General features: G+C 40.9%; 1 pseudogene; it reads left to right on the forward strand.

Moving 5' to 3' along the window:
- Positions 1-12611, forward strand: part of LOC106843804 (cell adhesion molecule CEACAM21-like) — a 96977-nt pseudogene that overhangs the window by 15612 nt on the left and 68754 nt on the right.

Genomic DNA, 12611 nt, shown 5'->3' on the forward strand with positions numbered 1-12611 from the left:
AAAAATTTCTTTTGAATTTTGATAAAGATTAAACGAAACATGCAGCTAGTTTGGGGTATATTGTCATCTTAACAATATTGATTCTTCCAATTCAGAATATGGAAGTCTTTCCATTTCTTTGTGTTTTCTTTAGTTTTTTCCTGAACGTTGGTAGTTTTCAAGGTACACATCTTTTACCTCCTAGATTAAGAATATTCCTAAGTATTTTATACTTTTGGATGTTGTTGTAGATGCAATTGTTTTCTTAAATGTTTTTGGAATGTTTATTGTTATTTTATGTAAGTGTAAGTGATTTTGAGTGTTGATTTTGTGTCTTGCAATTTTGCTGAATTTCTTTACTGGTTTTAACAGTTTATTTTTTTTGTGTGTGTGTGTGTGTAATCTTTAGTGTTTTCTACATAGAAGATTATGTTTTATCATAAAAATGATCATTTTTGTATTTTTTTTCCAATTTTGGTGACTTTTACTTCTTCTTCTTGCCTAATTCTTGTGGCTAGGACTTCTGTACTATGCTGAACAGAAATGATGAAAGCAGCATCCTTGTCTCGTTCATGACCTTAGAGGAAAGCATTCAAGGTTTCACCATTGAGTATGATGTCACCTGTTGGCTTTTCATTTATGACCTTTGTCATCTTAAATAGTTTCCTTCTATTTCCTCCTAGTGCCTTTCTTTTGTTAAAAACTGCAACCACTTCTCTCTAGAGATTTCCTTCAGGGGGATATTCAATCCAGAGCCCTGGAAATAAAGTCCTGTCAGATTGAGACATCCTTTAGATTAGAATCTCTTCATGTCCGAAAGTTGTCAAGACTGGGCAGGGCCATCCTCATCCCCGAATCAATTATTTACCAAGAAGTGAATGCCTTCCCAGTGTATGAAAGGTTCTGCATAGGGCTGGCAAGCTTGCCTCCCCCACAGACATAGAATTATATAGGGCAAGTGGCCTTCTCTTTTCAGAGGTCAAAGAAAGTTCCAGGAAAAAATTGATGGAAGTTCATGAGAGAAAAATTACACATGATGATGAGGTTGTAGGACACATGGGATGAGAAGAGGATTCTGGTGCTGATACTACAGAGATGTCCAGGGGCACAGGTCAGGGACCAACTTCTTGTGACCTGGGGATCAAAAGGGGTGGTGCAGCCTTATCCTTATAGGTTGTCACCTGATCAAAGACACTCATCATTCTGCAGCGGTGAGTGCCATCCTCTGAGTCACTTTTTCAGAGCTCACTGGGTCCCTGTGAGGGGCTGAGATCTCTGAGGAAGGAGAGTGGTCCCAGGCCCCAGGCCCCCTTTCAGTGAGTCACCTCCTCTGTTTCTCTCAGAGCCAGTGTCAAGGCCCTCCACCTTAGTCAGCATAGGACATAAGGACCCCAATCACAGAACATACACATCCCGTGCTCCTGACCTGCCTCACACATGAGACCAGGATCTCCATCCAGCGGTTCTTCAATGACCAGAGTCTGCAGTCCACAGAGCAGATGAAGCTGTCCCAGGACCACAGCACCCTCACCACACACCCCATCGGGAGGGAAGATTCTGGTGGTTGTAGTTGTGAGGTCTCCAACCTAGTCAGTTCCAGCAAAAGTGACCTCCCCTGCCTGCATGTGAAATATGAGTTTGGCCCTCTGGCTCTCTTACCTTCCTACATGTTATTAAACTCTGGATAGATGTTTTATTTCTTATCTGTCAAATGATAGTTCTCATGAACTTTTGAAGTAGAGCTGTTGTAATAGGCAAGGACAAAGGTGGAAACTCCTTAGAAGATTTGCATTGAGTCAATCAATGCTCAACAATGTGAACTATCATTATTGTTGGCTTGAGGTCACTTTCCACTCCAGATCCCAGCTCTTGTTGCCCTCAGTTGCACCATCTCCACAGTGGAAGGACGGTCAGCGGTTGTGCAATGAGGGTTGGGAACCCATGATAAGCTCTCAGGAACCAGAGCTCTCTCCCTCCCCCAGGGGGAGGCATGGATGGCACCTGAACTCTGATGCAGACACTGGGGACACAAGGGGACACAGATGGGGGTAGCAACACTGATCTTTTTCTCCTCATCTGATTCCTTCTGAAGAATTCCTAAAGTCTTCTTGAGCATTCTTATTTTCATGGCAACTGTTATTTGTGTAGGTGCAGTAAGACTCTGTCCTCCTTGTTACTAGGATATCATTGGAAACATTGCTGGTACAACCACAGCTTTGAATCAAATTTCCTAGTTGAAAATGACGTCCATAGGATCAGGTAGGACCCCACATTTTAAGAAGCTAAGGTTGACTTGATGGATATTTTTGGGCTCTGGAGAAGACAGGGTGTCACTCAAAGCTGAAGAGACTGCAGATGAGTCCTGATGTCTAGGCTTCCTAATGTCAAGAGGCCATTAAAAGTCCCATCGGACGTTCCTTAGGAAAATCGCATCAGAGGAAACTGTGTCGTGAGTGTGCAAGCCCCCTGCACCTGTGTAAACAATCAGGCAAAACTGAGTGAGAGTAGCCTTGTTTAGGATCAAGAACACTCTTCATTGTAGATGAAGTTTGATCAAAATGGGAGTGACTTTGCAGAAATGTTGCGTTTGCATGCAAAATTCCAGCAAGCACAGCCTTCTGATGATCAGCTTCCAGCCCTGTTCACTGTCTCTCAGCTATTTTGCACCTCTTTATAAATTGCAAGGAAGTTATGGAGATGCAGATTGGGTCTTGGCTGATAGAGATGTCCTTGTGTTTGCCTCCCACTGTGCAGTAAGCAGTTTTGTAGTGACCTAGAGGCCTAATGTTCCCTCAGACTCACTAAACTTTAGACAGCTCTTCCTCACTGTAAACTCTTGCCTCCATTTTCCTAGAGCATTTCCTTTGAAATATCATTGCAATTTTTCATTGCAGATACTTTCTCTGCCCTTTTGAAGTATATTTAAGTCTCCTTAGACTTTTCTTGCAAGTTTTAGGACCCAGGGACTCTCTTTCTCAAGGACCTGGTCCCATCCCTTTGAAATGGAATCCTCCTAGAAGATCCTGCCCCTACTTCCCAGTGTCTGAAAGAGGGCGGCAGCCTAACTTTAGTGGGTCCCTTTAAAATCAGCTTTAAAATCTGCCTCCTATCAACAATTGATGAGAAGTTTCATTTCTCCTTTGAGTAAGGCTGATTAGAATACAGAAGTGGCCTCCAATTCCCTCTACCTGCTCTTAAAAAGTCTTCAGCCTTTAGTTTCAAGGTTGAATTCATTCTTTCTCCCCTATTGTACTGATCTTGAATGAAGTATTTCTACCTCTTTAACTTTGGTGCAACTTTTACTTTGACATCACCTGCCTGTCTGTAGTTGATCCTGTCATTTGTCACACAGTGTTAAACCTCACCATATTTTCAAATTATCAAATTTCTTTCCTTATCTGTCTATAGTCCTCCAAAAGAGCATTTCCTATTTTCCTCCCTCCCTTCTGATTTGGCATTCACAGCAGGAGATGACCTCACCGCACAGAAGTTCCAGGTTATCTCCTCCCTGGCCATTGTCCTCAGGACTTGAGAAGCACTGTGAGCTCAACGCCAATGACTTGAGAGAGATCTGGGAGGACTGTGGTAGGTGTAAGCATCTGCTTTTGCCATCTTGAAATTCTGAATGTGTTTTGAACAAAGAGCCCTGCATTATCACTTTACATTGACTCCTACAATTGGTGTAGCTGGTTCTGTCCCTGGAAGTGACCACTAGTTGATGGACTCCTTTTGGGGGGGAAAAAGTATGATGTCATCAGGAGTTGTAGTATGTCCTGTAGCCACTAGTGCAGCACCACCGCATGGTAACCTGGGGTCTGTGAACACAGGCCTGTAGGAGTCTGGCTTTTTCTATTCTACTTGTGCCCTCATAGGCCTCTAACAGCCCCACCTCCCAACCCCAGCTTCCAGAGGGAATGATTTCCAGCCCTGAGTACTTCAGAGATTCAAATTTTTGACTCTACAATCCAAGCAGGGGGGCGAATCACAGCGAATTGGCTCAAATGTGAATAGCAGCAGTCTTAGCAAAATACTTAAACTACAGGGATTGGAAGTGTGTGTGTGTGTGTGTGTGTGTGTGTGTATGTGTGTGTGTGTGTTATGGTGATGAGGAAGAAAGCAGTAGAGTTGTCATCCTCCAAGAGGGCAGACTTTTGATAATTCCTGAAAGTGAAAAATCAGTAACTAGCCTCAGAGCATGTTATTCGGAGATGACTTTGGTTCCATCCAGAGGAGTTGATGTTGTTTGGGGCAGGTCTCCTCAGGGTGGCCCAGACAGGAGAAGCCAGGACCTTCCTGTGATCACTCTGAACAGAACACACAGAGACACATGGCTTATCATGGCCAAGTCCAGTATTGGCATAAATACAAGAAAGAGAACATCCAACAGGAGGGAGCCAGGACTGGTTTTGTTCGCAGCATGAACATCAGGAATAGAATAATTATTTCATTTTTCTGGGTGCAGTGGGCTGCATGACAAGAAGTGAAAATCTCCTTGGAGTTGTAGGTCATTCACTTCAAAACAATCTCCTCCCCTCCCGGGCAAGCCTTACACACCGGATTAAGTTTTGGCTAAGAAGTCCCAAGTTCTTAGGTCTTTGTCTGTATGACATACAGAGACTGACATGTTTTCTCTATTTTTTTGACATCAGGAGCAAGGAATTTCAAAGTCACAACCTTGTTCATGAGCCAATATCATCACCAGTTCATACATGGCTTTCTTCCTTTTAAAAAGTATTATTTTATTTTCTTATTTATTTGGGACCAAGCTCTACTTAGAGTTTTCAGAAAGAACCCCAAGGACAGGACTGGAAATCTGGCTCACTAAGGAAGCTCTGTCTTGGATGAACAACCAAGGAAATCAGGAGGCTGCTGCCATGTTGGTTTCAGACAACAGAACCTTTGCTGCAATTGGCAGCAGCAAATGCTTTCCCACTCTTGGCTTCTTGGGACCCAATACCCGCATGGTCCTGAGTGCCGGGTGAAGCACAACATTCATCTCACAAGAACCACTTCCCTTGTCCACAATGTAAATCTGCTCTCAGAGATTCCAAGAATTGCTGTCTTCAGCTTCTCAGTCTTCCATGTGTTTTTTAAGGGAGTCGGAAGGGAATAAGTTGATCTATGTTACCAACCCTAAACCTCATGGGACATCTCGATCATAACAGCTCCACAACCGAGATCTTTACTCCCCCCACCTCCCAACCTGATCCTTCCTGAGTCTTCCTCTTCTCAGTCAAGGTCAAATCCATCCTTCCAGGATCTCAGGTGAGAAATCTGCATGGTATTTTTGATGCCTCTCTTGCTCGCCCACTAATCCACCAGCAATCTTTGCAATCTTTCTACCAAGTTCTTCCTTAATCAACCTAAATTCTCTCTTTGATGTGACCAAGGATTCTTGGTTTTCCTAAATTCTCCCCCTAATGTTTCCTCAGGCCATTATTTTTCTCTCAAAATCTCTATTATCTGACATCTTATATCCCACATTTTATTCCCTTAATTTTATCCAATTATCTCCAGCGTCTTCTTGAATAACTCATTTCTTTCCCCAAATATCATTTTAATTTTTCTCCAAACCACCACTAACTTACCTCTTAAAGCCTCCAAATTCTTCGTTCAATTTCCCTCCAAGTTTTCACTTATCCTGCACCAATTTCTTTCTGCTTTAACCAAATTCTTCTGATAATTGTGCCCAAATCCTTATTTCCCTCAAAATTCCTCTTAAGCTCCAAAACTCTTATTTTGATTTTCCTTAAATGCATTCCTTGATTTTACTCAATTCTTCCTCAATTCTCTCCACCAATATCGCAAATTCCCCCCTTAATTTCTCCCAGGTCATTCCCTCAGAATCCAATTTCACCTCTTGGTTGCTGTTCCACCATCCTCAGTCAGCCCTTTGGTTTTCCATCAGAATTCCTAACTCTCCCACGAGTTTCCCTCTCTTGGATCCTTGAAGCCCAGTTTCTCAGCCAATCCCTCCAAACCCTTTTCCCTTGCAGATCCCACTCTCGCCTGCCCATCGATTCCCTGTGCCCTCAGTCGGATCCCTCCCTCCGAGTGGCTGGTGTGCCATCTTCCTCTCCACTCCCTCCCTCTCTAAAACCCCACACTCACCTGCACTGCTCCTTCCCAGTCCTCCAGGGCCACATATCTACACTCCCAGGGCTAGGCACAGCTGGCTAGGCCTCCTGCTCCCTCTTGGTTCCTGCTCCCTGGGCGCCGACAGAGGCCCTGAGTGCAGAGGTAGCAAGTGACTTCAATTTGGGGGACCCTAGGATGTCAGGTGACCTACCCCCTTGGTCGCCGCCATATTGTTTGGATTACTTAACTGGAAGGGGGGGGTCCTCTTCATCTTCTGCCCACCTGATTTAGGCTTTCTTTTCTTATGGCCATGCCCCCTCCTTTTTCCAAGCCTCCTCTTGAAGGTGCAAGCACTTTTTACTCTTCTCAGGTTTAGGGATTGCTGGGAGCGCCCTCTCCATGGGCCTTAAAATGGGACTCTGCAGGCTTTCCATAGGAGAGGGTGGGTTATGCTTCTGTTAGAGGGCCTTCGTTCCCTCTGACTGCACTCACAGTCTCCCTGAGCTTCCCTCAGCCATTCAGAGATCTGGGGGAAAAGTGTTCCGGGCAAAGGTAACAGTTAGTGAAAAGGCCCAGAGGTGACAACCAGCTTGAGGAGAAAGGTAGGAGACTGTGTCAGAGAGGTGGGCAAGAAACTGCTTTATTCCATTTGTAGGGGCCTGTCATGATCTGATTTCTCTTTTCTAAAGATCATTTCTGCCAGGTGGAGAATAGATCTTGGAGAACAAGGGTGGCAGCAGGGGGCAGCAAAGAGGCTAGTGAAATAGTCTAGACAAGAGCTGAATGGGGACAGGAGCAGGACCAAGGCTATGGAAATGGTGAGAAGTACTCAGATTATGAGTCTATTTGGAAGATCAAGCCAATAGCTTGAGAAACTCAAAGGATAGTGATGCCACTATGGAGCTTGGGAAACTGGGAATGGAGCAGGTTTGGAAGAGCAGATGTGGTAGGCTAAATAGTGTCCACTCCCAAAATAGCCACATCCTGATCCCTGGAACCTGTGAATATGTTACTGTCAACTGAAATAGTCTAGGTAAAGGTTAAATGGAGGAATTCTTTCAACAATCAAAGTGAGGACCTCAAGTCCTGGGGAACAGTCCAGCAGGGTATTCTAAGGAACTGCTCTGAGATCTACAGATCTGAGTTCAATTTATAGCCTTTTTTTAACCTTTTTTTTTTTTTTTTTACTTTTTATTAAGATTATGATAGTTTACAACCTTGTGAAATTTCAGTTGTACATTACTGTCAGTCATGTTGTAGGTGCACCCCTGCACCCTTTGTGCCCACCCCCACCCCCTTTCCCCTGGTAACCACCAATCATTTCTCTTTGTCTACATATTTAACTTCCACAAACGAGTGGAGTCATACAAAGTTTGACTTTCTCTATCTGGCTTATTTCACTTAACATAATACCCTCAAGGTCCATCCGTGTTGTTGTGAATGGGATGATTTTATCCTTTTTTATGGCTGAGTAGTATTCCATTTTATATGTATACCATATCTTCTTTATCCAATCATCAGTTGATGGGCACTTAGGTTGCTTCCACATCTTAGCTGTTGTGAATAATGCTGCGATGAACATAGGGGTGCATGGGACTTTTGGAATTGCTGATTTAAAGTTCTTTGGATAGATACCCACTAGTGGGATGGCTGGGTCAAATGGTATTTCTATTTTTAATTTTTTGAGAAATCTCCATACTGTTTTCCATAGTGGCTGCACCAGTTTGCATTCCCACCAACAATGTATGAGGGTTCCTTTTTCTCCACAACTTCTCCAACATTTGTCACATTTGTTTTGTTTATATTTGCCATTCTAACAGGTGTAAGGTGATATCTTAGTGTAGTTTTGATTTGCATTTCCCTGATGATTAATGATGATGAGCATCTTTTCATGTGTCTATTGGCCATCTGTATGTCTTCTTTGTAGAAATGTCTATTCATGTCCCCTCCCATTTTTTGATTGAGTTGTTTGATTTTTTGTTGTTGAGCTGTGTGAGTTCTTTATATATCATGGAGATTAACCCTTTGTGAGATATATAACTTGTAAATATTTTTTCCCAATTAGTGGGTTGTTTTCTTGTTTCAATCCTATTTTCCCGTGCCTTGAAGAAGTTTTTTAGTCTGATGAAGTCCCATTTGTTTATTCTTTCTATTGTTTCCCTTGTCTGAGAAGACATGGTGTCCGAAAAGATCCTTTTGATACTGATGTCAAAGAGTATACTGCGTATGCTTTCTACTAGAAGCCTTACGGTTTCAGGTCTAATCTTTAGGTCTTTGACCCATTTTGAGTTTATTTTTGTGAATGGTGAAAAAGAGTGGTCAATTTTCATTCTTTTACATGTGGCTTTCCAGTTTTCCCCACACCATTTGTTGAAGAGACTTTCTTTTCTCCATTGTAGGCCCTCAGCTCCTTTGTCAAAGATTAGCTGTCTGCAGATGTCTGGTCTTATTTATGGGCTTTCAATTCTGTTCCAATGATCTGTGCACCTGTTTTTGTACCAGTACCATGCTGTTTGGATTACTGTAGCTTTGTAGTATGTTTTGAAGTCAGGAATTGTGATGCCTCCAGCTTTGTTCGTTCTTCTCAGGGTTGCCTTAGTAATTTGGGGTCTTTTTTTCGCCCCATATGAATTTTAGGATTGTTTGTTCTGTTTCTGTAAAGAATGTCATTGGGATTCTGATTGGGATGGCGTTGAATCTGTTGATTGCTTTAGGTAGTATGGACATTTTAACTATGTTTATTCTTCCAATCCATGTGCATGGAATGCCTTCCCATCTCTCTATGTTGTCATCAATTTCTTTCAGGAAAGTCTTGTAGTTTTCGTTGTATAGGTCTTTGACTTCCTTGGTTAAATTTACCCCAAAGTATTTTATTCTTTTTGTTGCAATTGTGAATGGGATTGTGTTCTTGAGATCTTTTTCTGTTAGTTTGTTGTTAGCATATAGAAATGCTACTGATTTATGTATGTTGATTTTATACCCTGCTACTTTGCTGTAGTTGTTGACTATTTCTAACAGTTTTTCAATGGATTCTCTGGGGTTTTCTGTATATAAGATCATGTTGTCTGCAAACAGCGAGAGTTTCACTTCTTCATTGCCTATTTGGATTCCTTTTATTTCTTTTTCCTGCCAAATTGCTCTGGCCAAAACCTCCTGTACTATGTTGAATAAGAATGGTGAGAATGGACATCCTTGTCTTGTTCCTGTCCTCAGAGGGATGGCTTTCAGTTTTTGTCCATTGAGTATGATGTTGGCTGTGGGTTTGTCATATACGGCCTTTATTATGTTGAGGTACTTCCTTCTATACCCATTTTATTGACAGTTTTTCTCATAAATGGATGTTGGATCTTGTGGAATGCATTCTCTGCATCTATTGAGATGATCATGTGATTTTTGCTTCTTCTTTTGTTAATGTAGTGTATCACGTTGATTGACTTTTAGATGTTGAACCATCCCTGTGTTCCTGATATGAATCCCACTTGATCATGGTGTGTAATCTTTTTAATGTATTGCTGTATTCGGTTTGCCAAAATTTTGTTGAGGATTTTTGCATCTATGTTCATCAGTAATATTGGCCTTTAGTTTTCCTTCTGTGTGTTGTCCTTGTCCAGTTTTGGGATCTGGGTGATGTTGGCTTCATAGAATGTGTTAGGACGTGCTCCATCTTCCTCAATTTTCTCGAATAGTTTGAGAAGGATAGATATTAAGTCTTCTTTAAATGTTTGGTGGAATTCTCCAGAGAAGCTGTATGGTCCTGGACTTTTATTTTGGGGGAGGTTTTTGATTACTGTTTTGATTTCTTTACTTGTGATCGGTCTATTCAGATTCTCTATTTCTTCCTGCTTCAGTTTTGGGAGGTTGTAAGAGTCTAAGAATTTATCCATTTCTTCTAGGTTGTCCAATTCGTTGGCATAGAGTTTTTCATAGTATTCTCTTATGATCTTTTGTATTTCTGTGGTATCCATTGTGATTCCTCCTCTCTTATTTCTAATTTTATTTATTTGAATCTTCTCTCTTTTTTTCTTAGTGGGCATGGCTAAGGGTTTGTCAATTTTGTTTGTTTTCTCAAAGAACCAACTCTTTGTTCCATTGATCCTTTCTACTGTCTTTTTTGTTTCAATTTCATTTATTTCTTCTCTACTTTTTATCATTTCCTTCCTTCTGCTGACTTTGGGCTTTGTTTGTTATTCTTTTTTTAATTCTGTTAGGGGTCATTTGGGATTGCTTATCTGAGCTTTTCTTGTTTATTGAGGTGAGCCTTAATGCAATGAATTTACCTCTTAGGACCGCTTTGCTCCATCCCAAATTGGTTGGTATGAAGTGTTTTCATTTTCATTTGTCTCCAGATAATATTTGATTTCTTCTTTAATTTCTTCAATGATCCACTGTTTGTTCAGTAGCATGTTGTTTAGTCACCACATTTTTGCCCCTTTCCCAGCTTTATTCTGGTAGTTGATTTCTAGTTTCATAGCATTATGGTCAGAATAGGTGCTTGGTATTATTTCAACCCTCTTGAATTTGTGGAGGCTTGCTTTGTTTCCCAACATATGATGTATCCTTGAGAATGTTCCATGCACACTTGAGAAGAATGTGTAACCTGCTGTTTTGGGATGGAGTGTTCTATATATAAGTCCGACTGGTCTAGTTGTTCATTTAATTCTATAATTTCCTTGTTGACTTTCTGTCTGGATGATCTGTCCATTGGTGTTAGTGGGGTGTTTGGTCCCCTACTGTTATTGTATTGTTGTTAATATCTCCTTTTAGTTTTGTTAATAGTTGTTTTGCATACTTTGTTGCTCCAGTGTTGGGTGCATATATATTTATAAGTGTTATGTCTTCTTGGTGGAATGTCCCTTTTATCATTATAAACTGCCCCTCTTTGTCTCTCTTTATCTGTTTTGCTTTTAAGTCCACTTTGTCTGCTCTAAGAATGGTGACACCTGTTTTCTTATTTTCATTATTAGCTTGGAGTATCATCTTCCATCCCTTCACCCTGAGTCTGTGTTTGTCTTTGGGGCTGAGGTGTGTTTAGTGGAGGCAGCATATTGTTGGGTCTTGTTGTTTAATCCATCCTGCTACTCTGTGTCTTTTTATTGGAGAGTTCCATTGACATTTAGAGTGATTATTGAAGTGTGGTGGGGGAGCATAATGCTGCCATTCTATCAGTTGTTTTCCAGTTCTCTTGCATTTCTTTTGTTTCTCTACCCATAATTTTTGGACTACCAATTCAGGTAGGTAGTTTTCTATATTGGCTTTCTTATTATTTGTAATTTGTGTCTTTATTCTTGATATTTGTTTAGTGGTTACCATGTGGCTTGTATAAAACATCTCATAGATGAGATAGTCCATTTCCTGATAGCCTCTTATTACCTTAAATTAAGCCATTTCATCCCTTTCCTCTTCCCCTTATAGGTTGTTATTGTCAGATTTTTTTTTCTTCTTGTGTTGTGAGTTTGCGGTTAAAATGACAAGATTATATTTATTCTTGGTGTTTCCCTTCCTTTTATCTTTAATGTTATACTTAGCCTTTGCTCACCTGTTCTGATGTAGAGCTGCAACTTTCTGATTTTGTCTTTTCACTTATCTCCTTTGCTCTGGCTTTTGTAACTCATTTCTTTTTTTTTTTGTTTTTTCAGGTATGAGGATCTTCCTTAGCATTTCTTGTAGGGGAGGTCTTGAGGCGATGAACTCCCTTAATTTTGTTTATCTAGGAAAGTTTTTATTTCTCCATCCTATTTGAAGGATATTTTCGCTGGGTAGAGTATTCTTGGCTGCAAGTTTTTGTCCTTCAGAGTTTTGAATATGTCATTCCACTCTCTTCTAGCCAGTAAGGTATCTGCTGAGAAATCTGCAGTCAGCCATATGGGCGTTCCTTTGTAGGTTATTTTCTTCTGCCTTGCTGCCCTTAGTATTTTCTCTCTGTCATTGACTTTTGCTAGCTTCACTGCTATATTCCTTGGGGTTGGTCTTCTTCCATTGATAAAGTTTGCATATCTATTAGCTTCTGTCACCTGGAGTTCCATTTCTCTCCCCAGATTTGGGAAGTTCTCAGCCATTATTTGTTTGAACAGGCTTTCTGCCCCCTTCTCCTTCTCTTCCCCCCTCTGTGCTACCTATAATCCTTATGTTGCATTTCCTAATTGAGTCAAATATTTCTCAGAGAGTTTCTTCATTTCTTTTTAGTCTTAGTTCTCTCTCCTCCTCTATCTGCAGCATTTCTATATTCCTATCTTCCAAATTGCTAATTCTGTCTTCCATGTTATTGACCCTACTGTTCAGTGACTCCAGATTTTTCTTAATCTCCTCCATTGTATTCTTCGTCTCCAACATTTCTGATTCATACTTCTTTATAGTGTCAAGCTCTTTTGTGACATCGCTCCTGAACTCAATGAGTTGTCTATCTGTATTCTCTTTTATCTCATTGAGTCTTTTAATGATGGCTATTTTGAATTCATTGTCACTTAGGTTATAGATTTCAGTGTCTTGGGGATTGTTTTCTGGGTACTTGTCATTTTCCTTCTGTTCTGGAGATATAATATATTTTTTCATACTGC

Source organism: Equus asinus, chromosome 26, assembly GCF_041296235.1.
Source record: "Equus asinus isolate D_3611 breed Donkey chromosome 26, EquAss-T2T_v2, whole genome shotgun sequence".
NCBI lineage: Eukaryota > Metazoa > Chordata > Mammalia > Perissodactyla > Equidae > Equus > Equus asinus.